This window comes from Oncorhynchus kisutch, linkage group LG14, assembly GCF_002021735.2.
Source record: "Oncorhynchus kisutch isolate 150728-3 linkage group LG14, Okis_V2, whole genome shotgun sequence".
NCBI classification, from domain to species: Eukaryota; Metazoa; Chordata; class Actinopteri; order Salmoniformes; family Salmonidae; genus Oncorhynchus; species Oncorhynchus kisutch.
The window spans coordinates 60871935-60898516 of NC_034187.2; the positions used below are offsets into that span (position 1 = coordinate 60871935).

At 40.8% G+C, this 26582-nt stretch overlaps 1 protein-coding gene across 3 annotated transcripts in view; it reads left to right on the forward strand.

The window, feature by feature from the left end:
- The window catches only part of LOC109903543 (ras/Rap GTPase-activating protein SynGAP-like), a 115156-nt gene that overhangs the window by 40797 nt on the left and 47777 nt on the right, over positions 1-26582 (forward strand). The window contains exon 1 of one of the 3 annotated variants that reach the window (XM_031788696.1): positions 10522-12610. The exons of the other annotated variants lie outside the window; for them this stretch is intronic. The gene's annotated coding sequence lies outside the window, so the exon portion shown is untranslated. Of the gene's footprint in view, positions 1-10521; positions 12611-26582 lie in introns of those variants that run through there. 3 annotated transcript variants of the gene reach the window in all.

The window sequence follows — 26582 nt, forward strand, 5'->3', positions numbered from 1 at the left end:
AATTCTTTTGATTCGACAGAATTGGCTGTAGGGCAAACTATTTTTCAAGGGAAGTGGTGACAACTATCAGCCCTCAACAAACTGTTACGATCAGTAGGCTTCCTGTGTAGATCAGTGTATAGAACATTATCTTCACACAAGATCAGAAGCTCAAGAAAACTGATTTGACGTGTATCTAATTGCATAGTAAATCTCAAATGATCAGAACAGGAGTTAAGAAAAGCATGGAATGCCTGTAGATGTTTTGCATCACCCTTCCATAGAACAAAAATATCAATATACCGTTTCCAAATAATGACGTTAGGCAAGAAAACATTTTTGAGAGGATTGAAAATAGACTGTTTCTCTATGTAACCCACATACATATTAGCATAGTTAGGAGCCATGGGGGATCCCATAGCACTACCCTTCGTATGAATAAAGAAAGCATTTAGAAACATGAAATAGTTATGTGTGAGTACTATTTCAGCCAATGTTATAATGCAGGCACTGGAAGGTAGTTCATTAGGGTCACGTTGCAGAAGAAAATGTTCCATAGCTTCAATGCCGACCTCGTATGGAATATTTGTGTATAACGACTCAACATCAAAATTAACAACAAGGTATTCTCAGGGAGAGGATCAAGAGATTCAATGATATAGATAATTCTGCTGATCTAATTACCATAACAAAAAAATCCCTATAAAATGTGTCAGTTCAAATCCAATCAAATTGTATTTGTCAAACGCGCCGAATACAACACCTTACAGTGAAATCCTTACTTACAAGCCCATAACTTACAATTCAGATTTAAGAAAAGTAAGTGTTAAGTAAAAAAATGAAAATAAAAGTAACAAATAATTAAACAGCAGCAGGAAAATAACAATAGCGAGGCTATATACAGGGGTAACGGTACAGAGTCAATGTGTGGGGGCAGCGGTTAGTCGAGATAGTTACTTTAACTCTTAACTACTGTACATGTACATTTTACCTCAATTATGTCTAGATAATAAACAGAGAGTAGCAACAGCGTAAAAGAGGGGGTGGAGGGTAATGCAAATAGTCTGGGTAGCCCTTTGATTACCTATTCAGAAGTCTTATGGCTTGGGGGTAGAAGCTGCTAAGAATCCTTTTGGACCTAGACTTGGCACTCTGGTACCACTTGCTGTGCAGTAGCAGAGAGAACAGTCTATGATTAGGGTGGCTGGAGTCCTCTGACACCACCTGGTATAGAGGTCCTGGGTGGCAGGAAGCTTGGCTGTACGCACTACCCTCTGTAGTGCCAGGCTGTGATGCAACCAGTCTCGATGGTGCAACTGTAGATCCTTTTGAGGATCTGAGGACCCATGCCAAATATTTTCAGTCTCCTGAGGGGGAATAGGCTTTGTCGTGCCCTCTTCACAACTGTCATGGTGTGCTTGGACCATGTTAGTTTGTTGGTGATGTGGACACCAAGGAACTTCAAGCTCTCAACCTGATACACTACAGCACCGTCGATGAGAATGGGGGAGTGCTCGGTCCTCCTCTTCCTGTAGTCCACAATCATCTCCTTTGTCTTGATCACGTTGAGGGAGAGGTTGTTGTCCTGGCACCACACGGCCAGGTCTCTGACCTCCTCCCTATAGAGTGTCTCATCGTTGTCGGTGATCAGGCCTAAGCTAGAGATATCTGTTTGTTTTTTTGCATTGGATACAACTCAATCCACCGCATCCACTGATGTTGCACTTCCGCATCTGCTGTGAAATGTGACAGAGCTAGGGTGGTGTTGTTCAGATCATGAGACATCCCAATACTCGGTCTTCTCAGAAAAATCATCTGTAGCGTCCGAACAAACTATTACTCATCTGATGAGACTTCTCATGATCACGGTGTTCCCCGTTTTGCTGTACGACCCCCACAAGAGTCTTACAGCTGATCTGCTTACTTCTGTCTGCGTATTTCTGTCTGCTACTTCTGTAGCGTCTGAACAGTTTGGGCTACAAACTAATATCCCTCTGTGGAAAGGTGAGGCTCTCATGAACACGTACATGTCTGAATGTCCCCCAGGATCAGTTGAAAACATTTACAGTATATACAGTGCTTTCGTTAAGTATTCAGACCCCTTCACTTTTTCCGCATTACAGCCTTATTCAAAAATTTATTAAATGTGTTTTTCCCCTCAACAATCTACATACAAATACCCCATAATGACAAAGCAAAAACGTTTTTAGAAATGTTTGCTTATGTATTTGGTTGAAGAGCCTTTGGCAGAGATTATAGCCTCAAGTCTTCTTGGGTAAGACTCTACAAGCTTGGCACACCTGTATATGGGGAGTTTCTCCCATTTAATATCTGCATATCCTCTCAAGCTCTGTCTAGTTAGATGGGGAGCATCACTGCACAGCTATTTTCTCTCCAGAGATGTTTGATCGGGTTCAAGTCCGGGCTCTGGCTGGGCCACTCAAGGACCTTCAGAGAATTTTCCTGAAGCCACTCATGCGTTGTCTTGGCTGTGTGCTTAGGGTTGTTGTCCTGTTGGAAGGTGAACCTTCGGCCCAGTGCTCTGGAGCAGGTTTTCATTAAGGATCTCTCTGTACTTTGCTTCGTTCATCTTTCCCTCGGTCCTAACTAGTCTCCCAGTCCCTGTCGCTGAAAAATCTCCTCACAGCATGATGCTGCCACCACCATGCTTCACTGTATGGATGTTGCCAGGTTTCCTCCAGAAGTGACACTTGGCATTCAGGCAAAAGAGTTCAATATTGGTTTCATCAGACCAGAGAATCTTGTTTCACATGGTCTGAGAGTCTTTAGGTGCCTTTTCACAAACTCCAAGCGGCCTGTCATGTGCCTTTTACTGAGGAGTGGCTTCCGTCTGGTCACTCTACCTTAAAGGCCTAATTGGTTGAGTGCTGCAGAGATGGTTGTCCTTCTGGAATATTCTCCCATCTCCACAGAGGAGCTGAAGAGCTCTATCAGAGTGACCATTGGGTTCTTGGTCACCTCTCTGACAAAGGCCCCTTTCCCCTGACTGCTCAGTTTGGGCGGGAGGCCAGCTCTATTAAGAATCTTGGTGGTTCCAAACATCTTCCATTTAAGAATGATGAAGGCCATTGTGTTCTTGGGCACCTTCAATCCTGCAGAAATATGTTGGTACCCTTCCCCAGATCTGTGCCTTGACACAATCCTTTCTCTGAGCTCTACAGATAATTCCTTCAATCTCGTGGCTTGGTTTTTTCTCTGACATGCACTGTCAACCATGTATATAGACAGGTATGTGCCTTTCCAAATTATGTCTAATCAATTAAATTTACTACAGGTGGATTCCAATCAAGTTGTAAAAAGGATGATCAGTGGAAAAAGGTGTCACGATCGTCGTATGGAGGAGACCAAAGCACAGCGTGATGTGAATACATATTTTTAATGAAAGACAAAAAAACACGAAGTACACTAAACAAACAAACAAACAAACAAAATAACAAGACGACTGTGACCGCTATCAAAACTGAGTGCAAACATGTAACATCACAGACAATAACCCACGAAATATCCAAGAAGATGGCTGCCTAAATATGGTTCCCAATCAGAGACAACGATAAACACCTCCCTCTAATGGAGAACCAATCTAGGCAACCATAGACCTACATAAACACCTAGATGGTAAACAACCCCATAAATCTACAAAACCCCTAGACGGTACAAAAACCCTTGATGAGACAAAAACACACATACCACCCTCGTCACACCCTGACCTAACCAGAATATATAAAGAAAACAAAGAATACTCAGGTCAGGGCGTGACAACAGGATGCACCTGATTTCAATTTCGAGTCTCATAGCAAAGGGTCTGAATATTTATGTAAATAAGTTATTTCTGTTTTTTACTTTGAATAAATTGGCAAACATTTCTGAAAACCTGTTTTCACTTTGTCATCATGGGGTATTGTGTGTACATTGAAATATTAAAAATATATATATTTTAGAATAGGGCTGTAATGTAAGAAAATGTAGAAAAATTCAAGGGGTCTGAATACTTTCCGAATGCAATGTAAACCGCTGTGAAATATATTTTCCAGTAACAAAAATATTGTATTTTCAGCTGTTTGAAGCTGGTATACAAAACCGAGAGTAAAAGACAAAAACAAAACTTAAAAACCGGAAGCATAGAAATAGCACACATAGAACAGATCTACCGCTACTTAGACTTGCTTTCTATGAGAATGACAGATGTATAACTTGAATTTTGTAACTTCAAAAGTTACATATTGCAGCTTTGAGTACCAAATAAAAGTAACAATATTAATAATGTAATCTTAAATCAGCCATGAATGCCCTGACAGGGGAAATAGAAGCTTGTTGTATTCAACAGGGTGGGGCAGTTTAAGCAAGATTAAAAAAGTCTAGAAATGTTTTAACAGTTTCATGTTGTCTATCTATGGGTAACAGGGTTGATGAGTCATGCTTGACTCACTCAGTTTTCCACCACAAAACACTAGAAAATGGCCAAAAATAGTAGAACCAGATCACCTGCTTTTACGCTATGATTTGACTATTAGATGTTCAATGTTTCTTTCAACAAATATAAAAATAAATAAGGAGTAGTTTCACTATATTAAAATGAGAGTTCAGTTCACATGAAAGAGTTGACCTTAAAATTAGGAAAACATATATAAATATATATTACTTTGTCCATGTGGTCAATATTCATTGACCATAACAGACTTTTAAAATTCAATATTGCTGCACAATTTCTACTTAAGATATCAAATGGACCCAAAAGGCACGCATTTTATTGGAAGAACGACCCTGGTACATTTGTATATTCTGAATTAGAGATACATTGTAGAAAACAAAGTTTTTCCGATTTATCTAGTACCCCATGGGATTGGCTGGTGGTGGTAATGTGCAATTATGAACATTAACCTTTTTTCTAATTCAACAGTATTTGTGAGTGGGTTTCACAGTGGGACTGCAATATGTAATCATGTAATTAATGATGGAGCGAATAAGTTATTTTCCCCCATCAACAATTAATGCTGGCTATTTTATTAGTGGTTCACAAATTGGTTCACAAATTCTTCACCTTTAAATGTCCTGTTATTCTATGTAGATTAAATGTTTTTGCTTGTCAGCTAAATGGGTTTTGTTAAAAACACAGCTTCTCAAATGACATTACACGATCTGAATCCAGAGTCCCAATACTCAGGGAAAAAGTAAAAAACAAACAAAGATGTGACATGGGAACCACGTCCATGCATGTTATTGCAACTTGACTACAGTCTGTCTCATTTTTACCCAACTTTAAACCAAAACGCAATTACATGGTTTAAAGTTTTGTTGATTTCACATAGAATTGACGTCCGCCAACAACAAACTAAACATTGGACGGAGGTCTGTGCCCAGTGGGAGAGCATTCAGTTCTGCCTTAAAAAAATATTAAGAACAGCCATGACAGAGTGATCAGGTGAATGTCATGACAGAGTGACCAGGTGAATACAGGTGAAAGCTATGATCCCTTATTAATTCAACTGTCTCTTGTTAAATCCACTTCAATCAGTTTAGATGAAGGGGAGGGGACAGGTTAAATAATGATTTTTAAGCCTTGAGACAATTGAGACATGGACTGTGTATGTGTGCCAGTCAGAGGGTGAATGGGCAAGACAAAAGATTTAAGTGTCTTTGAATGAGGTATAGTAGAAGGTGCCAGGCGCACCGCTTTGTGTCAAGAACTGCAACGCTGCTGGGTTATACATGCTCAACAGTTTCCCGTTTGTATCAACACTTGTTAAGCAATTGTTGAGCATTTACAACTGATTAAATGTAGATTGTTTGTCACTGGCCTAAACATTGTCAAATTCTTTACACATGAATTACAAATCAAAAGCTGAAATGTCTTGAGTTAACCCTTTATGTTATGGCAATCCTTAATACTTTTTGGAGTACAAATGTGCTTAACAAGTCTTAATAAGTTGCATGGACTCACTCTGTGTGCAATAATAGAGATTAACATGACTTTTGAGTGACTACCTTATCTCTGTACACCACACATGCAATTATCTGTAAGGTCCCTCAGTCGAGCAGTGAATTTCAAACACAGATTCAACCACATAGACCAGGGAGGTTTTCCAATGTCTCGCATTGGCTGTGATAGGAGAAAATGGAGGATGGAACAACAACATTGTAGTTACTCCACAACACTAAACTAATTGACAGAGTGAAAACAAGGTAGCCTGTACAGAATTAAAATATACCAAAACATACTTGCTGTTTGCAACAAGGCACTAAAGTAATACTGCAAAAAAGTTGGCAAATCAATTAACTTTTTGGCCTGAATACAAAGTGTTATGTTTGTTTTGTGGCAAATCCAATGCAACATTACTGAGTACCACTCTCCATATATCAAGCATTGTGGTGGCTGCATCATGTTATGGGAATGCTTGCAATAATTTTTCTGACTTAGGAGTTTTTCTGGATAAAAAAATGTATGGAATGGAGCTAAGCACAGGCAAAATCCCTGTGGAGAGGATTTTTTTCAGTCTGCTCTTCATAAGACACTGGGAGTTGAATTCACCTTTCAGCAGGACTATAATCTAAAACACAATGCCAAATCTACACTGGAGTTGCTTACCAAGAAGACATTGAATGTTGGCCCAGTTACACTTTTGACCTAAATCTACTTGAAAATCTATTGGAAGACCTGAAAATGGTTGCCTAGCAGTGATCAACAACCAATTTGACAGAGCTTGACGGGTTTTGAAAAGAACAATGGGCAAATGTTGCACAATCCAGTTGTGGAAAGCTCTTAAGAGACTTTCCCAGAAAGACACTCAGCTGTAATCACTGCCAATGTTGCGTCTACAAAGTATTGACTCAGGGGTGTGAACATTTTCTAAAAACATGTTTTCACTTTTTCATTATGGGGTATTTGTTTTATTTATTTTTTATTTAACTAGGCAAGTCAGTTAAGAACAAATTCTTATTTATAATGACGGCCTACCTCAGCCAAACCCTATGCTGGGCCAATTGTGCACTGCCCTATGGGACTCCCAATCATGGCCGGTTGTGATACAGCCTGGAATTGTGTGTAGATGGGTGACAGAAAATATACATTTTACCCATTTTGAATTCAGGCTGTAACAACAAAATGTGTAATAAGTGAAGGGGTATGAATACTTTCTGAAAGCACACGCATATGCACGCATATGCACGCACACACACACACACACACACACACACACACACACACACACACACACACACACACACACACACACACACACACACACAGCAATCATTATTGGATTTGATGTCCAGGACTCTTGTATTTGCAGCACAAGACAGAAGAACGCCATCACAAGTTTTACACATCAACAGTGTACCGTGATCGGTTTGAATCTGTACTTTAACAATATTATACAATGAATTGGACCCCGTTTGTGGAAAAAAAAGCAGCTCTTGTGCCAAACGAAGTACTACACTGCCCGTTTGAAACTAGATTGTATGAAATACATACAAATCCAAACTTAACTGTACATCAGTTCAAACATGCTCTCTGTCTCGTAATGCATGAATGCTTTTACACTTTTACACTGAAATCAAGTTTTGATGAAATAGGGTAATGCACAAATCGAATGTGAGTTTTTTGTCTTGATTGACTGTTGTCTTCATCTGCTGACAAGTGTCCTTGTGTCCCACTGAGCTTACAAACTACCCAGAGCAGCCCTTGTTTTAGTAGCAATTACGTAATCAGGCACTTTGAATAGTCCAGGAGATGACCACCGATAAGCCTTGATATGAAAATAGGCAGTGTGTGTGTGTGTGTGTGTGTGTGCGAGACACATTTAAAATAATGAATTATAATATAGTGGGGAAAAGAGTTCAGTCGAAGAAAGTAAAATCATACTGCAACATCACCGAGGTCAGATCTCATCTCTCTCCTGATGGTAACCATAGTAATAACCAGACTGAAGTCTGTTAAATAGTAATAGATTTTTCTATGACTCTTGTGGATGCTGTTAAAAATATTTGTTGGTCTGATGTGATTACTGAGGAGCATCCAGACACTGCACTTGAAGAATTTAATTCTTCAAATTATTGATAAACATGCACCTGTTAATTAAGAAACTGACTGTTAGAACTGTTAAGGCTCCATGGATTGATTAGGAATTGAAAAACTGTATAGTTGAAAGAGATGGGGCAAAAGGAGTGGCTAATAAGTCTGGCTGCACATCTGACTGGCTTACTTGCTGAAAATTGGGAAATTATGTGATTAAACTTAACAAAAAAAATAAGAAACTGTATCATGAAGTCAAGATCAATGATATAAAGATTGATGGAAAACAACTGTCGTACTTTTAAATGAAATTATGGGCAGAAAGTCAAATTCAACTCCATCTTTCATCGAATCAGATGGCTTATTCATTATGAAACTATTTGATGTTGGCAATTATTGTAATGATTATTTCATTGGAAAAGTGGGCATACTTAGGCAGAAAATGCCAGCAACGAACAGTGAGCAATTATATTCATGCATAAAAAACTAATAATGAAAAAAAAGCATTGCAAGTTTGAATTTTGTAAAGTTCTGAGGCTAGTTTTCTCTAATCTTGATTATTGTCCAGTCGTGTGGTCCAGTGCTGCAAGGAAAGACCTAGTTAAGCTGCAGCTGGCCCAAAACAGAGCGGCACGTTTTGCTCTTAATTGTAATCAGAGGGCTGATATAAATACTATGCATGACAGTCTCTCTTGGCTAAGAGTTGAGTTAAGACTGACTGCATCAATTCTTCTTTTTATAAGAAACATTAATGTGTTGAAAATACCAAATTGTTTACATAGTCAACAAACATACAGCTCGGACACACACACTTATCCCTCCAGACATGCCACCAGGGGTCTTTTCAAAGCCCCCAAATCCAGAACAAGTTCAAGAAAGCGTACAGAATTATATGGAGCACTAATTGCATGGAACTTCCTTCCATCTCATATTGCTAAAATAAACAGCAAACCTGGTTAAAAAGAAACAGATAATGCAACACCTCACGGCACAACGCCTCTCCCCAATTTTACCTAGATAGTTTGTGTGCATGCATTGATATGTAAGTATTTTTTTTATGTAGTTCTGTCTTTGAGCTGTTCTTGTCTATTGATGTTCTGTAATATGTCATTCTGTATTATGTTTCATGTTTTGTGTGGATCCCTGGAAGAGTAGCTGCTGCTTTTGCATCAGCTAATGGGGATCCTAATAAAATACCAAGGACCAAACTGTTCAGATGTATTTTTTTACACCAAGATCGCTCACTCTCTCCATTTTCCTCTATATTTTCCTCCTCTTCAAGTAAAAATCTCCTTTTGTGCTGCCTGCAGATAAAAGGGAAATAATCAATGGCATACAGTATGGTTGTCATGGAAACTGGGAATACTGATTTATCCCCCCATGGCTGGCTTGGTTGGATCCAGGAACCATGATTGGCTAGTACAGTCTCATCTTTAATAAACTGCTGTAGAACACGGAACAGGTGGTCAGAATACAAATGGTGTAGTTATGTGTTCATTCAAAGATGCATGGAATAAGAATCCTTCAGTTTAGTGAGTATTTTGTTTAACAAAATGCCATCTGCATCAGTGGTTGAATGAAGAGCTGTACATTTTGACTTACTCTACCCATTGTTGATAGAAATGTAAGGCACTGAGTTTGCTTTCAATTCATTCACCAGTCCAACTCCATACTTCATCGTATCAGCCTTTAGGAAAATTCTATCTCTGAAAATGCTTAGCATTTATATTTTCATGGTGTGGCACCATGTGGTGTGAAGTGCTGCTGCTACAGAGCTACTAGGTTCAGAGAGGTAACATTTGTGTGGCAGTGGTCTTCAATCCTGGTCCTTGAGACCCTCCAGCAACTGATCAAGCCTTTGATTGGTTAAATCAGGTTTGTTATTATTGGTCTTCAACAAATGGCTGCAAATCCAGTTGATCTCCAGGCCTGGGGTTGAACAACACACGTCTGTGGGTAATAAATAAAGTACACATTCTGCAGCTGGAGGAGTGTCTTCTGAACAGATAGAGATTCCCTATGTATTCAGATATGATTTATCAACACTGTTCGTTGGTGTCCTAAGCCAATGCCTCAATGCAAATGTCTAACTGTCAGTCTTCTTTAGAGGACGTGATACATATAAATGACTGAGGAGTAAAAAAAATAAAATGAAGGTCAACTGACAGTATGCCATAGCTTCCAAACGATCACCGTATAGGCATATGTGGGTTCCCAGGGTCCCAGAAAGCTCCCAATGTTCCCAAATGTTGGGCACATGCACATCATTTGAAACACAATTGAATGCTTTAGTCTTGGGAGAGCTGTTTTACTCTGCTAAAAATGAATGTGTAGTTGGTAGGCTGTTGTCTGGTTCGTTTGTGACCATTTAGGCTAACACCGTTTACTGTGCATCCTGTAAGCCTATAGCGCATTTGCGCCCATGCTTCCCACACACTTCCCCCTCTCTCGTAACCTCTTCTTGTTATGCTTCGTGTGTGTGCGCGCGGTCCCGGTCGTCGTTGCAAGCGATAGAGGGAGAGAGCGCGCGCGCCAAAGAGAGAACATAATCGAGAAAAAACGATTTCACCAATCACCTGCGCCTCTTTCTGACAATTTGCATCTCCATCTTCTCGTTGCAAGTGACAGAGCTAGATGAAGCGCGAGAAAACAGATTGGCGACAATGTACACAACATAACCTATGCGGACACCATCGATCAATCCATCTCCTCCAAGCTACAAATAAAGTATGATGCAGCACCATAGAGAAATAGATTTGACGGAAGAACGGAGGGAGCATCAAAGCTGCAACTCCTTTTGAATGAACCAGATCATTTGGAATGTGATGCACTTACATTTCTGTTTATTGGACTTCAATGAGGGGGTGACAGACTACGGACGTGTCCTCAACCCTTCCCCGCTGCTATCAGCAAACAATGTGTAGCCTACGAATTGGAAAATATTCCATGTTTTACCCATTTTCTGGATGTGGGGCATATACGCGCATTGGAAAGGTATAATACGTCTATAGGTTATATTTTCTTTATTGCTGGACTGACGTGGTGTGTAAACGCGCATAGCCTGAGCACGATGATGCATTCGTAGTCTAGTTGTTGGCATACACCCTAAATTTCTACACACGTTTCTGCTTGTATGATAACTCTGGCCTTGTCATATTGATGAAAGTAGGGGTGATGTATGATACGCATTTAATATTGACACATCGTTCTGTGAATTTCAATCACATGTGTAATGGCATGCAATAATCTTCAGTGTCTTTCACAGAAATACTGAATGCATTTGACAAACAATTGACAGGTGAACCTACCTGATCATTGATCATTAGATTGATAATTAGGCTATCAGAGAGTACAACTAGGCCTATATTTAAATAGAACGCCAGATATGGTATTAAAGAGTAATAGGCTGCAAATATAATCACAACAAAAAGATGAAAAAAATCAGCCTCAGAAGAGATTCTGTAGGTTACCGAGGAAACTGCAAAGGGATCGCATTTCAGCTTTGGGGTTGTAAAACAGTCGGAAGAGAAGGAGCCGGGGGAAAAGACCAAGGAGAGGCCGCGGTCAAGGAGCATTCTGTGGGACTGCACGACAAGGAGCTACCGCTGCCAGCACTGGAAAGCGTGGCTTGGGGTTGGTGGAAGAAAGAATCGAATAATCGTGAGACGTCATAACAATCATTATAACAAAACACATCACGATATCTTTTGAATAATACCATATTTTTGATTGTGTTAAGAGGTGTGTGGCAAGCAGCCATTTCTAAATTAACATATTTTAAAAAGGCTATTTATAATATGTATGTTGTATAACTAATATGTATCATTTAAAGACTGTGTGCAGGTATATTTGAATAATCCAGTCTCTGTAATAATCGACTTGTATTCTCAGTTGCACTGACGATATAGCATTGTAATAATGGGACGTTTAGAATTACATTACTACAGACACAAGCTAAATCCATGTCACAAGCAACACAAACACACTTAAAACAGTATCCTGTTAATGTTACTCTCTAACATCTGCACACTGATACGAACTGCCAGAAAGATGATCAGCCGTATGACTCTGTGTCCTCAACAACATGTTGGCAAAAGACATATGCTTTCTTCACAGAGAGCTATCAGAATTGATTCAAAGTATATCATCATAAATGCAATTGCACACACATCTACAGAAAAGGTGAACATTTTCAAATGCATACTAATTTGGCTTAAAACAATGAGATGCACACACTCCTTTTCCTGTCCAATGTGATGTGAAGAGTACCACTTTGGTAGTGATAAAGGAGTATGGATATCAGGCACCTTTAAGTGTCTCAAATGTGGTCACATAGATTGCTGTAAAGCACAAGCTAACCTAAAAAGGAGAGGACCCTATACCCTATTACTGGACACATCTCAGCCCACACCCTCAACCTGTGTTGTGGACCAACAAAACTTGGAACCTCTTTAATATAGTCAACCTTAGCCGGAAGCGACCTGGAAAACTAACCCCCCTGCCTAAGCAACTTGGAAACCAACCTTAACTCTGCTGACTCCAACTCACCCAGTTATCGAGCTGCAGTACTTGGAAATCAACGACTCGCAACCTGACGTTTGGGTAAGGCCTGTAAATCTATCAGCGTCTTTGATAATTTTGTCTTTGTAATCCTCTCCAATGTTGAACGTCAGAAGTGTCATGTCCATTCTAACTGAGACTGACTTGTAACTTTAAACTGTAACAACACTGAAGTTCCAATTGCTCGACAAGTGCCCTGTCCAGAAACAACACCTAGCTCCTACCCCTGTGGCCATGTTGATCTGAATTAAGTTAATAGGTATACATTATATGGTAGTAGCTCCTTCACCCTCTGGTATGCTAGAGGGAGCTACTACCAAATGGTTTTACCTGTCCAAATCCTTCAGATCTACATGAAGTACCCAGGGATTGTTTCTGGACTGGGCTGTGAGCTGTTGTGAAATGGTGAGGATAGAGAACAGAAATCTGGATTAATACAAGCTAATAAGGGGCCAGGGATGGGGCTGGTCCCCTTGGAAATTTGGACGTGGAATGTATGTTACTGATTGCTCTAAAGATTTATTGTACCAATAGTTTTGGCCTTGGCCATGCATGCCATGTTGTACCGTTCAGAGGCTACCTGAACAGTCACATCACATCTTGAGTTGTTGTTGGAGGACCTGAGGCCCACAATGTTGTTATTACCAGTATCTCTTCCCGGTTAATGTATTGTAACCAATGATGTAGTGGAATCTTTTTATTCATTTGGTGAATAGCCTTATGCACTTATTATGCTAAATTAGCATTGTTAGTGTTGGCCTTTGTTTCTCAGCCACCTTTATATACCCACCTTTTTACCTCTACATCCCTGCTTGTAACGCTACACACATACAGTATACTTAGGTCCTTAGTTTGTTCCTATTAAAACGCTAGCCTTACTGTTTCCACATTTTGGCCAGAATTAAATAATTACAGATGGTGGATTTTCCACAACTCGTTTTCAGAAGTGTTTGACTTGCACAACAGTGTATCCTGATTGGAGGGATTTGACACTTGATTTAGCAATAAGCAGTCCCATTCCGTGAGCCGGATGACTTTCCAGCCAGGTTTGCCATCCGCACTGAATAGGTCACAACATGGGACAGACAATTTCTAAGCTCACTAGGTCTGGGATGTGCTGCTGCTATGCAAATCAAAGGCACTCCTGATAGCATAGTTGTGGAAAGTCCTCCATACTCAATGATAGCGTTCCAGCCTTTGTTCTGTACTCAGTCTACCTGGCAAATACATGAGTTCCACATCTTATTGGCTGCTAGTCAAATAATTGCTTTGAACTTTTGCCATCAAGATGTCTATTGATGCCGTGTTTCCAAATGTAAAGCTCCTCTTATCTGACTCAGTTTACTCCCTCATATAGCATTGGCTTTGTACTGTACCTAACAGATTGGACACCGAAGTTAGTGTGTGCTGTGAAAACTTCAAATGGACAGTTGTCATGGTAACAATAGAAAAGGGAATGCATAGGGAACAACATTGAAGCAGATAGAAACCTACCGTAGATGCTGTGGCAAACTCCTGCAGTATCATTTTTGTTTTTCACACACATCAAATTGTTCATTAAACACTAATCAAGAATGTTTGAGTGTAGTTAGCTACAGATGATGCTAATTAACCCCAGAGTCTAAGCCTCTGGCAATATCAACTAAGCTACTAACATTTGAACTTTTTTTAAGATGCTCATAAGATGGATCATTCAGCTATTTGATTTAGAATTGTAGGACTCCTGTAGATATCCAAAAGAAATATAAAACAATTATTTGATGAAACATTGAATTTGGTATAACTGCTGTTAGCCCGTATTAGCATTGAATAGCACATTCGTACAGGGAAAAAAATGTAGTCCAAAAATGAATCAACAGGAAGTACGATTTGAAGTGTCTGAAATGCATCTGAGAGATATAGGAAAGCATCAGAGACAGGGGAAAAAGGTTACATGTGCAACCCTGGTTCCAAAAAAAGCCTATTCAGCGCCATTCATTTTTACCGCACAGTCACAGATGAGCTGTGAAGCTTGTGAGCATTGTATAGCAAAATGGACGACATGTTCGTTCCAAATCCTGGGCTCAAACCATTCAGACTTTACAGACGTTTTTTTGTGAGAAGATTTGTGCAGAGTTGGCACCTCGACGGGACCGACTTTAGACAAGTCCTTTGAAGCTTGTGGGCGTCGTAGAGCAGAATGGACTACATGTTTCTATTTGTGAGTCTCGGCTTTTCAGAACAGGTTATAGTTATATAATAGTTTCATGCTCAAATCCTTCTGACTTTACAGAGATTTTCGTGAGAAGATCTGTTTTGTGGATGTCTTCTGGTCTTACAAACACCGATGTAGCTTCCTTCATCCATTGTTTCTTGCGCAACAGCCAGAAAATCATATTTCCTGGTGTCACAAAACATCCGTGGGTAAATCTATCAAGCAAAATAAATGGGACCGCTGTCACACAACAATAGCATGTTTTAGCCTTAAGAGAATCTCAAAACCCTAAAAAGCAGCGCAGGAAAGAAATACCCCTGTTTAGTATATATATTTTTTTACAAACATATTTTTATTGTCACACTGGATAGGTGCAGTGAAATGTGTTGTTTTACAGAGTCAGCCATAGTAGTACGGCGCCCCTGGAGCAAATTAGGGTTAAGTACCTTGCTGAAGGGCACATTGACAGATTTTCACCTTGTCGACGTGGGTATTCGAACCAGAGACCTTTCATATACTGGCCCAAAGCTGGTCAGCAAAAGCCGTAAATATTTTTGATGTCCACACATTCCGATTACTTCTTAAAAATAAAGATTTAGTCTCAGTACACTTTACTTGAAAACCAGTGTCATAATATGTCATAACAGCTGACATAACGTGCCATAACCTGTCATAATATGGTCATAACACTGTCATGACCCATATATATTTACACCTGTTGTGACATATATTGCGTTGATTTATGGCTGGTTATGACACCTACATAGGAGTCTCAAAACCCACATTTATTCAAATTAGTTATTTTCCCTGCCAAGAAATGGCCTTTCGTTCGTAGGCTTGTTTCTTAGATCCTTTGTTGTTCTTGGGTCTATCATGTACATGCCCTTATGTCAGTCATCAGTCAAAAAGAGAATGTCTTGTCCTGCTCCTGCATTCAGCCCAGTCTTCAGCAACAGAGCATTGGGGTAGATAGGTGCATGTGTGACATTAATGTGTGCAATTTACAATGATAATTTGAGATGGTCAATTTCATAAAATGTTATATAACATTAACATACTATTGAAACGTAGGCTATGGTGTAATGGAATGTTTGGCCTTGTGTGGAAGGTTTTGAGAGTTTATGACATATTATGACATGGTTATGACTGTGTCATCAGGTGTAATGATGCTGGGTGTCAGGTAAAAGTGTTACCAATATCTCAAACTCATGCACAGAGAAACACATGCGAAAGGGCTATTGTGTACTTCCCAAACACCCACTCTCAATCTTCCTTGCTCTCCCCCTATCTCTCTTTTTATCTCTGTCCCTTTTTCGCTCTCTCTCTCTCTCCCTCTCTCTTTCTCTGTGTATCAGTTGGCTGGAAGCTGTTACCACCCACACACACTCCGGCCTGACATAAAATGTACATTCAGAATATAAGCACGCACACACACACAGATGTTCACAACGATGCAATCACACACAGACAAAGTTATTTCAGCGTTTGAATATTTTGTTGTGTGATATGTAATAATGCCACAGCAGAGTCATAAGGCATGTGTTTTCACTAGGATACCGGTTGTGTGTTTTATTACTGTTCCATGCCTCTGGTACAAGGCCCTGTGCAAAGCTATTTGATTTGTTCCTCACACATGAGTGTGAGAAATGCACTCTCATTTGCACATTTTGTGTGTGTGTGTGTGGTATGTTGGTGCGAATTTACTGTTTTGTCCTGGAAAATGAACATGTTTAACTCTCAAGTCTCTTGCTCCAAATGTATTAGTTGTGCCAATGTCTTGTGGTTCAAGTGGAATTTATTGGTGTTGTTACCATGGATACCAAACAATGAGCTGGGATCTAGAATAGAACATATAGAGAGAGAGAGAGTTGAATATTGCAAAAGGTTGAACCAAATGGACAAGTGCCAAATATACAGGATACAACCTATATTTTCTCTTTCTTTGATGTACATGTCAGGCCACGTTATAAGCCCATATTTGGGCTTATAATATTACAATTAGGATTGCAAAGGGTTGGAAACTTTCTGGTAAATTTCCAGAATTTTTCTGGATATTTTCCATGGGAAATTAAGTTTGGGAATTTTGCTTAAATTCATCAAAAAAGTTAGCTTATAACAGTGAACCTTTTTTGGTGGGATACACAAGGCAATTCTAGGTCTTGTGACATATTCTGGTTAAACTATCCCCAATTCAATGGAATTACAACCCTCTGCATGCACAGTGCATTCTTCCATCACATGTACATGTACAGCTGATTCTCAAGATCTTGCACACTAATGAGATGCTATTGAGCCCACACTACTAGACTGTCTCAGCCAAGGACTACATACTTTCTGGTAAGTTTTGATTAAAATACTGGGTGGGGTGAATATATTTTATATGATATACATTATTTTCTTGTTAACTAGTAAATGGTAGCCTTCAGCAAAGTGTGTTTAAATCATTTCTAACTTGTTAACAAGGTTTGATTTACTTCACGTTTATTGTTTTGTTCAGTGTTCGTTATTTCATTAAAAAACATGAACACTTACCACGCTGCGTTTTGGTCCTCTGATCCTTCATACTACTCCTCTTCATCAGGGACAGCCTGTCCCTGACCCTGAGACTGCCTGCTGTCCTGCACCTTTGCTCCACCTCTGGGTTACTGAACTCTGCCTGACCCTGAGGCTGCCTGCCGTCCTGCACCTTTTCTCGACCTCTGGGTTACTGAACTCTGCCTGTCCCTGATCCTGCCTGCCTTGACCTGTAATTTGCCTGCCCCTGGTGTTACAATAAACATTGTTACTTCGACATGGTCTGCATCTGGGTCTTACCTTATCCTAATAGTGCAAACTGGCCATGACTGACCCAGCAGACCCGGGCCAGCTGCGTGACACCATCTCCTCCCAAGGAGCCCCATCGGGAGTCACAAGGAACTGCTTCGTGGCCTTAAAGAGGGGGTAAACGTTGGCTAACCGCCATGGCTGGGCATTGAACAGTTTGCTGGAGCAATTCCGCGGGTTTTCTGGGAGGCAGCCTACCAAGATGGTAACCCCGCAGCTCTTCAGCAACTCAGCTGTTAGCAGCGCCATCCCATCAGCCACTCCACCTTCTTGGGAGCCCCGTTTACCCCCTGGAACGCTTCAATGGAGAGTTGAGCACCTGTCAGCGTTTCTTGAGCAGTGTGTTCTCATTTTCGAGCTTCAGCCCTCCTCCTTCCCCTCGTTGATGTCCGGGAGGACTCTCACCTGGGCTACTGCGTTAGTCTGAAGGGGTTCGTGGAAGGTTTTTTCACCAGCTTCTCTGGGAGAGAAGCTGCCCGGGAGCTAATCCAGTTTCGGTGGGACTCCTGCAGTGTGGCTGACTATGCAGAGTGTGTGGCTGACTATGCAGAGTGTGTGGCTGACTATGCAGAGTGTGTGGCTGACTATGCGGAGTGTGTGGCTGACTATGCGGAGTGTGTGGCTGACTATGCGGAGTGTGTGGCTGACTATGCGGAGTATGTGGCTGACTATGCGGAGGTTTTCGGCACATTTCCAGCGTAGAGTGCTTGGAACCAAGAAGCCGGAGTCGGCTGAGTCACCGCTTCCCGAGCCTATGCAAATAGGTAAAGCTGGGCTATTGCCAGCAGAATGGCAATACAGAATCAACACGAAGAGTTGTCTGTATTGCGGGATTCTTGGTCATTTTTAGTCCTCTTGTCCTTTATAAGAGATCTGTCTCACTGGTAGGAGCCCTGTTCCTGCCATTCTGCTGTGTGGTAGCCAGTCTAAATCTCTCCGGGTCCTCAATGATTCTGGTGCCTATGAGAGTTTTTTGGATGCTACCCTGGCTTCCGAGCTGAACATCCCCTCTCCACTCCCATGGAGGTTAGAGAGCTGGACGGGCGCCCTATAGCCCGGGTCATTCATATTACCACTCCCATCAACCTACGGATGTCAGGGAATCACAGCGAGACTATTCAATTCCTGCTCATCAAGTCTCCTCAGATTTCCGTGGTATTAGGATTCTATTGGCTCCATCAAGACAATCCCCTCATCGACTGGGCTACTGGTGCCATCGTGGGCTGGAGCAGGTCCTGCCACACTCATTGCCTGAAGTCAGTTCTGCCTGCCCTGGGACGTCTTCCTGGGGGCTTGGAAATTTCCCTGAATCTCTCCGCCATACGCGCAGAGTACCAGGACCTCCGGGAGGAGTTCAGTAAGGCCCTGTGTCCAAGAAGGTCAAGTCTGAGGTGCTGGCACACAGCTATAGTGCCGCGGCTACACCCCAGGAAGCCAAGATCTTTCCCCCCCGCTCCCAGATCAGGTGTCGCCCATCTTACCTATTATCCCCTGTGTACATATACCTGTGTTTTCTGTTTGTCTGTTGCCAGTTCGTCTTGTTTGTCAAGCTTACCAGCATTCATCCTGTCAGCTCTTGTCTTTTTCCCTGCCTCACTTTTTCTCATCCTCCTGGTTTTTGACCATTGCCTGTCCTGACCTTGTACCACCCCGCCTGACCACTCTGTACCTTTGCTCCACCTCTAGATTACTGAACTGGGTTACTGAATTCTGCCTGTCGCTGAGCCTGCCTGCCTTGTCCTGTCGTTTGCATGCCCCTGGTGTTACAATAAACATTGTTACTTCGACACGGTCTGCATCTGGGTCTTAACTTATCCTGATAGAGCCTCTTAACTGAGGAGTGTTAATTCACCTATTTCCATACATGTTTCATTTTAAACATTTATTTTACAAAGGAGTTATTTAATCTAACTGCTTAACTATTTATCTGTACATGGAATTGTATATATTTTTTTTAAACTCTTTTTTCTGATCTTTACAGGAAAATGTAATGGCACTCTCTGATGTGTGGAGACATTTCACTGCAGCTAATGTAGAAGGAAAAGCTGTTTACATTTGCAAATACTGTGCCAAATCATATGTGAAGAATGCAACAAATATGCAGAATCATCTGGCCAAGTGCATAAAGTTCCCTCAGCACACGATACAAGCAACCTCTGACAAAAGTCGCTCTAATTGTATTTGAGGTGAAAATGATGAATCAGACGCCTTATCGATAGCAACAGCTCATGGTCCTCCTGGAATCAGAAGTTTTTTTGACGCAATGGAGGAACGTAGTCAGAGAAATGTTGATGAATGTCTTGCTCGAGCTGTGTATGCAACTGGTTCACCTCTGATGCTCACAGGCAATGTGTATTGGAAGAGATTTCTGAATGTTCTTCGCCCAGCATACACCCCTCCAATCAGACATGCTTATCTACTAATTTGCTGGATGCAGAGTTCAACAGAGTTCAAGTGAAGGTCAAGCAAATCATAGAGAAAGCAGACTGTATTGCAATCATCTCTGATGGGTGGTCGAATGGTCGTTGGCAAGGAATAATTAACTACATCATCTCCAACCCTCAACCAGTATTCTACAAGAGCACAGACAGAAGGGACAACAGACACACCGGTCTCTACATTGCAGATGAGCTGAAGGCAGTCATCAATGACCTTGGACCACAGAAGGTATTTGCGCTGGTGACAGACAATGCTGCTAACATGAAGGCTGCTTCGTCTAAAGTGGAGGAGTCCTACCCTCACATCACACCATTGGCTGTGCTGCTCATGCATTGAATCTGCTCCTCAATGACATCACTGCACTGAAAATAATGGATACACTCTACAATAGAGCCAAGGAAATGGTTAGGTATGTGAAGGGTCATCAAGTTATAGCAGCAGTCTACCTCACCAAGCAAAGTGAGAAGAATAAGAGCCCCAGATTGAAGCTGCCCAGCAACACCTGTTTGGGTGGTTTTGTCATCATGTTTGACAATCTCCTGTAGGGGAAGGAGTCTCTCCAAGAAATGGCCATATCACAGTCTGCAGATATGGACAGCCCCATCAAGAGGATCCCCCCGGATGTTGTATTTTGGGAGAGAGTGGTAAGCAGCCTGAAACTCCTGAAACCTGTAGCAGTAGCCATTGCACGGATTGAGAGAGACAATGCCATCCTATCTGATGTTCAGACTGTGCTGGAAGAAATGTAGGAGAAGAAATCCATACTGCCCTGCCCACTTCACTGTTGCTCCAAGCAGAGGAAACTGCAGTTCTGAAATACATCAAAAAGCGTGAAGACTTCTGCCTGAAGCCCATACACACCAAAGCGTACATGTTGGACCCCAAGTATGCTGGCAAGAGCGTCCTGTCTGGTGCAGAGATCAACAAGGCCTATGGTGTCATCACTACCATGTCTCACCACCTTGGCAAAATTAACCTACATTTAGGCTAGTGTTTATATGTGTATTTCACGCTATGTTAGAGTATAATGCTTGTATGGATGTGAATCCCAATACATGTTCATGTCAACTGCATTACAGTTAAAAACTACTTTGACTACCACCACCAATTTCTCCATGTTAGCATTTAGCAGTCACTTCTTCTAAACCTGAAAACAACTTCTAAATGTTATGCAGTGAAAACAGCCAAATATATCCAAATCAGACTTTAGCAACCACATTGTGGGCCAGTTACAATACATAGATCATGACAGATTTGATGAAGATCCACTTTGTTAGATCAGATTTGTTGAATGTGTGGCAATTCGGCGTCCTTCTATGGTCTACATTCCATTGAACTCTTTGTAGAGTTGTAATGACATGAGCTGCACATTTGAACACAAACATTTAAATTCATAACGTTACCATAACGTTGTTGTAAATGTGTATAAGGCCTCAGAAACACAGGCCTGTATTTAATCAAAGTAATCTCTGGTTAACAAACAAAATGTCATTATTGAAGTGTAAGAGATCTATTTCAAGTAATGCAGTTTTATATTTGGCTTTGTTTCCCTCCATAAACATTATTTAGGTGGGCATATATACATCAAAAATAATATCCTCAGTTAGATTAGTCTAGCAGGCAGTGCAATCCATTTTATAAAGGTGTTTAGATAATTACTAGGAATGTTGCTCATTAAACAATGCATTAAAAGGAAGAGTTAACTCTCAATGGAAAATACATTGAAATTCCGTAGCCTGCAGGCAAACAAACTCTCATGAAAGGTCTAATGAAAACTGAGTGACGGGCTGACAGCACATAATGTTCCTAATCAGTGGCAATTTTATCATGTAAATCTTGGTGGGACAAACAAACAAAAACATTTTTTGATGCATGCCAACAAAGCCACTACACAACACAACACAAAAAAATACATTAGTTGCACTTTAACGGTGACAAATGGTTCCCACAAACTGTTAGGGACTAGATAAAGCTGTCCCAACAGCAGACCTTTCTTTTCAGCCCCATGGAGTGAATCCTTACCACTGCTACACCTGGCTATGAGTGGAGCCTTGTCTGTAGCGAAATAGTTCATTCAGGCTCATTTACTGCCTTTTAAAAACGCATAGCTGACTTGCTTAACCAAATGTGGTTTCTACTGACAATTGAGATGTACAACCTATGGCATTAGGGGGACGACGTTAATGAGACATTAATGTGTGAGCTAATGAGCGACATTAATTAGCAAGCTAGGACGGACATAGTCATTATGACTATTTGTTCAGCGACAGAATTCAGATAATGAGCCATTCTTGCAGTATTCTCACTGTACACCAAGATAGAACCGTAGGATGAATAAAGGGGGCATATAAGCAGACAAGGAAAGTTCTTACAATATTCAATTATTATATTTCTGTAAAACAGACTATAGACTACATGTGCACCACCAAGTCAGAACAGTAGGCTAGGTTATGAAGGGGAAAGGGACCAAATTATTAGGGTGAGGCACATGGGCTACTAACATGGGCTACTAACAGCTTACTACACAACATACGCTTAGTATTACTTTCTTAGTATACATTACATTATTTATGCAGCAGTATACAAGACATTTTTGGACTCACCTTGTTGTGCTGTGCTCACTTGAACCGGAAGGTGGTACCTCAACTAACCTGCACCCCTGCACATTGACTCGGTACCGGTACCCCTGTATATAGACTCGTTATTTTATTGTGTTACTCTTTATTATTTTTTACTTTAGTTTATTTGGTAAATATTTTCTTAACTCTTCTTGAACTGCACTGTTGGTTAAGGGCTTGTAAGTAAGCATTTCACGGTAAGGTCTACACTTATTGTATTCGACGCATGTGACAAAAACAATTTCATTTGATTTGATTTCAGGTCGGAGCTCTAGAAAGAGGCCAAGTTGATTGACCGTTCAAAACGTTTTGTCCCTGAGTTCCCAGTTGTCTTGATCTCACTGAAGTCTGAGATTTCCCAGTTCCGAGTTTCCAGTTGAATTGAACGCGGCAGAAGTCATGTTGGATTGACAACATTGTTAATAAATTCAAACTTTTCTGGCCCGTAGTGTTTATCCTTTTAATATTGAAAAATAATCCCTTAAACCCAGACTTGGACCACACCCCCACCGCACTGAATAGCAGGCTAGTAATTGCTTTGCAATGCTTTCAGTTAGCCACTGATTCCTTCCAAACCATTAATTGCCGAATTTGCGATTTCCTAATGGTTGTGCAATGTCCAATGGCCGATGTCCACCGATTCGCTCTATGTATAATTTCTCTTCATTTGACAAGGATTGCAAAGGATTTGCCAGTAGATTGTCGACGTGATTCACGATGATACCTGCTTGTCTAGCTTGCTAACTAAGATTTTGTCTAGCTTCCTAGCTAAGATCAGTCCAATCAAAGCTACGGTAGATATAACGTGATTTTTCATCATTTTATCTGTGGCCAATGAGCCTTCTTGGATGGGCACTTCTAATGTACCTCTATGGCAGCATCCAAGGGGCTTTAATTTTCTAGATCTCCCTGTAGATTTTTTTGCGGTGATGTAGTGTCCCCATGAGGGACAGAACACAGAGCCAATCACAGCGCAACTAGAGAACATCACGAAACCTCCGTATTTTCTGCTGGCTGCCCCACCATTACAGAAAGCACTGAGCTAGGCTGAAACACCTGCATTTTGGAGCTGCCTTACTCAACTAAGCAAAAAAGAGACCATCTTTGTATGCACCTTTTTATTATTATTATTATTTTACATTGGTTGGAAATTGATATGTGACACGTATTCATGCTAAAATAATATTTTTGGGGCTAAACATGTGGGGCTCAAAACATGTTGGGCTCTGCCCCACCTGCCCTGAATGATGGGCTGCCACTGTTCCTAATGTACTAAAACAGACAGGACGTGGTCACTTTCTGAGAATTTGTGTATGACATACAGTATTTTGTGCATTGAATCACAGATTTTTGGTATGCAGTTTTCATGTTTTTTGGACCTGGGTTTCAATTGGTCTTAAACTGTACAGTAAAACAGAGCTTCCTACTCAATCAATTGTGTTTGTTTTTGGCCAAATTCTAAAATCTCTGGTTCTCCATCCCCTGCTATATTAGCAGGTACGTTTGGGTATTTAAGGCTGTTCAGTGAGCTCACTTGGGCGTGCATAACTTGTTCCTGTGAGCAGGTCTTCTATAATCAACTTTTAAGATCTTGGTACTAAAAGTAAGCACTTAAAGCCTGAAATAACTTTCTGGCTGGTTGCATTGGATAGCACTTTTGTCCTTGTTTTGGCAATGTGTTATTTTTGTCCAAGATATGCTACTCAGGGCAATGAGCTGTTATGAAGCATTTACGAGAGCCAGGTGACACTAAGTTCTAAAATAATTGCTCTGAAATGACTCATTCTCCCAATATAAATCCTTATGTGAATTGGCTTTATGTGACTCTCTACATTCCTGCAATATTTTGGCCTGTTTGAGTCATTAGGACACATATATGTTATGAAATCAAGGGTATTCTATCCAGGCCATTTCTGACACTAGGTAATGGAGTTTACAATCTTCACTGTAGAAATATGTTCACCTAAAGCCGGGTGTACACTACAAGACATTCATAATCCTAACATCGCTGAGCCTCTCACATTAAACACCATCTTACAGGTAGTGTTGTCTTGCTAGCGTAGTGTTGCTCACAATAAATGAGGTGGCACAGACTGGGGTCACACACTACAAGGTTCTTGACTTGGTCGTTAGGATTCTCGATACCACGCTGCCTCACAAAAACTATGTGATGATGTGATTAGATTTAACTTAGCTACAATGAATTGTGGCTCAATGCAGCCTCATGAACGTTTTCAGTCAGACCTTCATGCTTGCCATTCAAAGTTTAAATGTCTAGCCAACATTTAGAATTTAATAATAAATAAATAATATAATGTATTGTGAACTTCAGAGCTATAATGATTTGACACTTTGGCTTTGTTTAATGGCAATTACAAATGCATACCATGTAGTCATCACTCCTGCTCGAGAGTCTACAAATTCTGGGTGATGCGAAACAACCTCATCATCTCACTGACCTTCTTCTCCGGCGAGCTCTGACCAACCAGAGTCTCTGACCAGCTCACATTAAACGGGTGTCGGTGACGGCCGCTGCCCTGAGTAGACAACGACATGGGGATTTTTCAAAAATGTGTCTGTAACAGCTAACCGTTTAGTGTAGAAAATATATTTTCCAGCTGTGTTAGATTGAGATTGAGGAGAATGCTTAACATTTTTAGATACACATGTATGGAGAACAAGGTGGATCTTTGGTGATGCTGATTTCATCTAATGTTGTCCAAATATAATATGGAAATAATGGTCTATGGCTCTATGGTACTTAGGATTTTGTCTGCTTTGAGTCACACTGTGGCAGGGACGTTCAAGGTAGTTCTAAACGGGGCCTGTGTAGTTTGATACATTCAAACAAGACTGCTTTGGCACACGACCTTGGATTGCATTAAAGTATACCTCTCGTCTTTTTTCATACATAGTTTTGCAACGCAGCCACAAAAACCTGCAAGCCAATGAGAATGTTTTAGTGCTGACAATTGCAGTGACACTTTTCTTCTTTCCATGTTTAATCATGTTTTAGGATGATGTGGTGATTTTTTTTCTTCTCCCTCATAGAATGTGCTCATGGATGCCTTTTTATATTATCAACTCATATTGAAGGACACATACATCCATATAATAGTTTATAATCTGAGGCACTTGTTTCACAACACCTGATTGCCCTCGGCAATATCAATTATGCATGTTGAATGTGTATGAACTTTAGAGGTCTAATAATTGGTGACGTAATTAATTAATTAATTTGCCTGTTTCAAATGAATAATGTTGTATAAGGGCATCAGTAATAGTTTTTTTTTAAAGAGAACAATTAACTTCAAACTCAGATTAGTAGTTTAGCATCCGTTCATAAAGTCTGATACACTACATGACCAAAAGTATGTGGACACCTGCAAGTCGAACATCTCATTACCAAATCATGGGCATTAATATGGAGTTGGTCCATTCTTTGCTGCTATAACAGCTTCCACTAATCTGGGAAGGCTTTCCACTAGATGTTGGAACCTTGCTGTGGGGACTTGCTTCCATTCAGCCACGAGCATTAGTAAAATCGGGCACTGATGTTGGACGATTAGGTCTGGCTCGCAGTCGGTATTCCAATTATTCCCAAAGGTATTCAATTGGGTTGAAGTCAGGGCTCTGTGCAGGCCAGTCAAGTTCTTCCACAAAGATCTCGACAAACCATTTCTGTATGGACCTTGCTTTGTACATGAGGGAATTGTCATGCTAAAACAGGAAAGGGCCTTCCCATTGCCACAAGTTGGAAGCACAGAGTTGTCTAGAATGTCATTGTATGCTGTAGCTTTAACATTCCCCTTCACTGGAACTAAGGGGCATAGCCCGAACCATGAAAAACAGCCCCAGACCATTATTCCTCCTCCACCAAACTTTACAGTTGGCACTATGCATTGGGGCAGCTAGCGTTCTCCTGGACTCCTCCAAACCC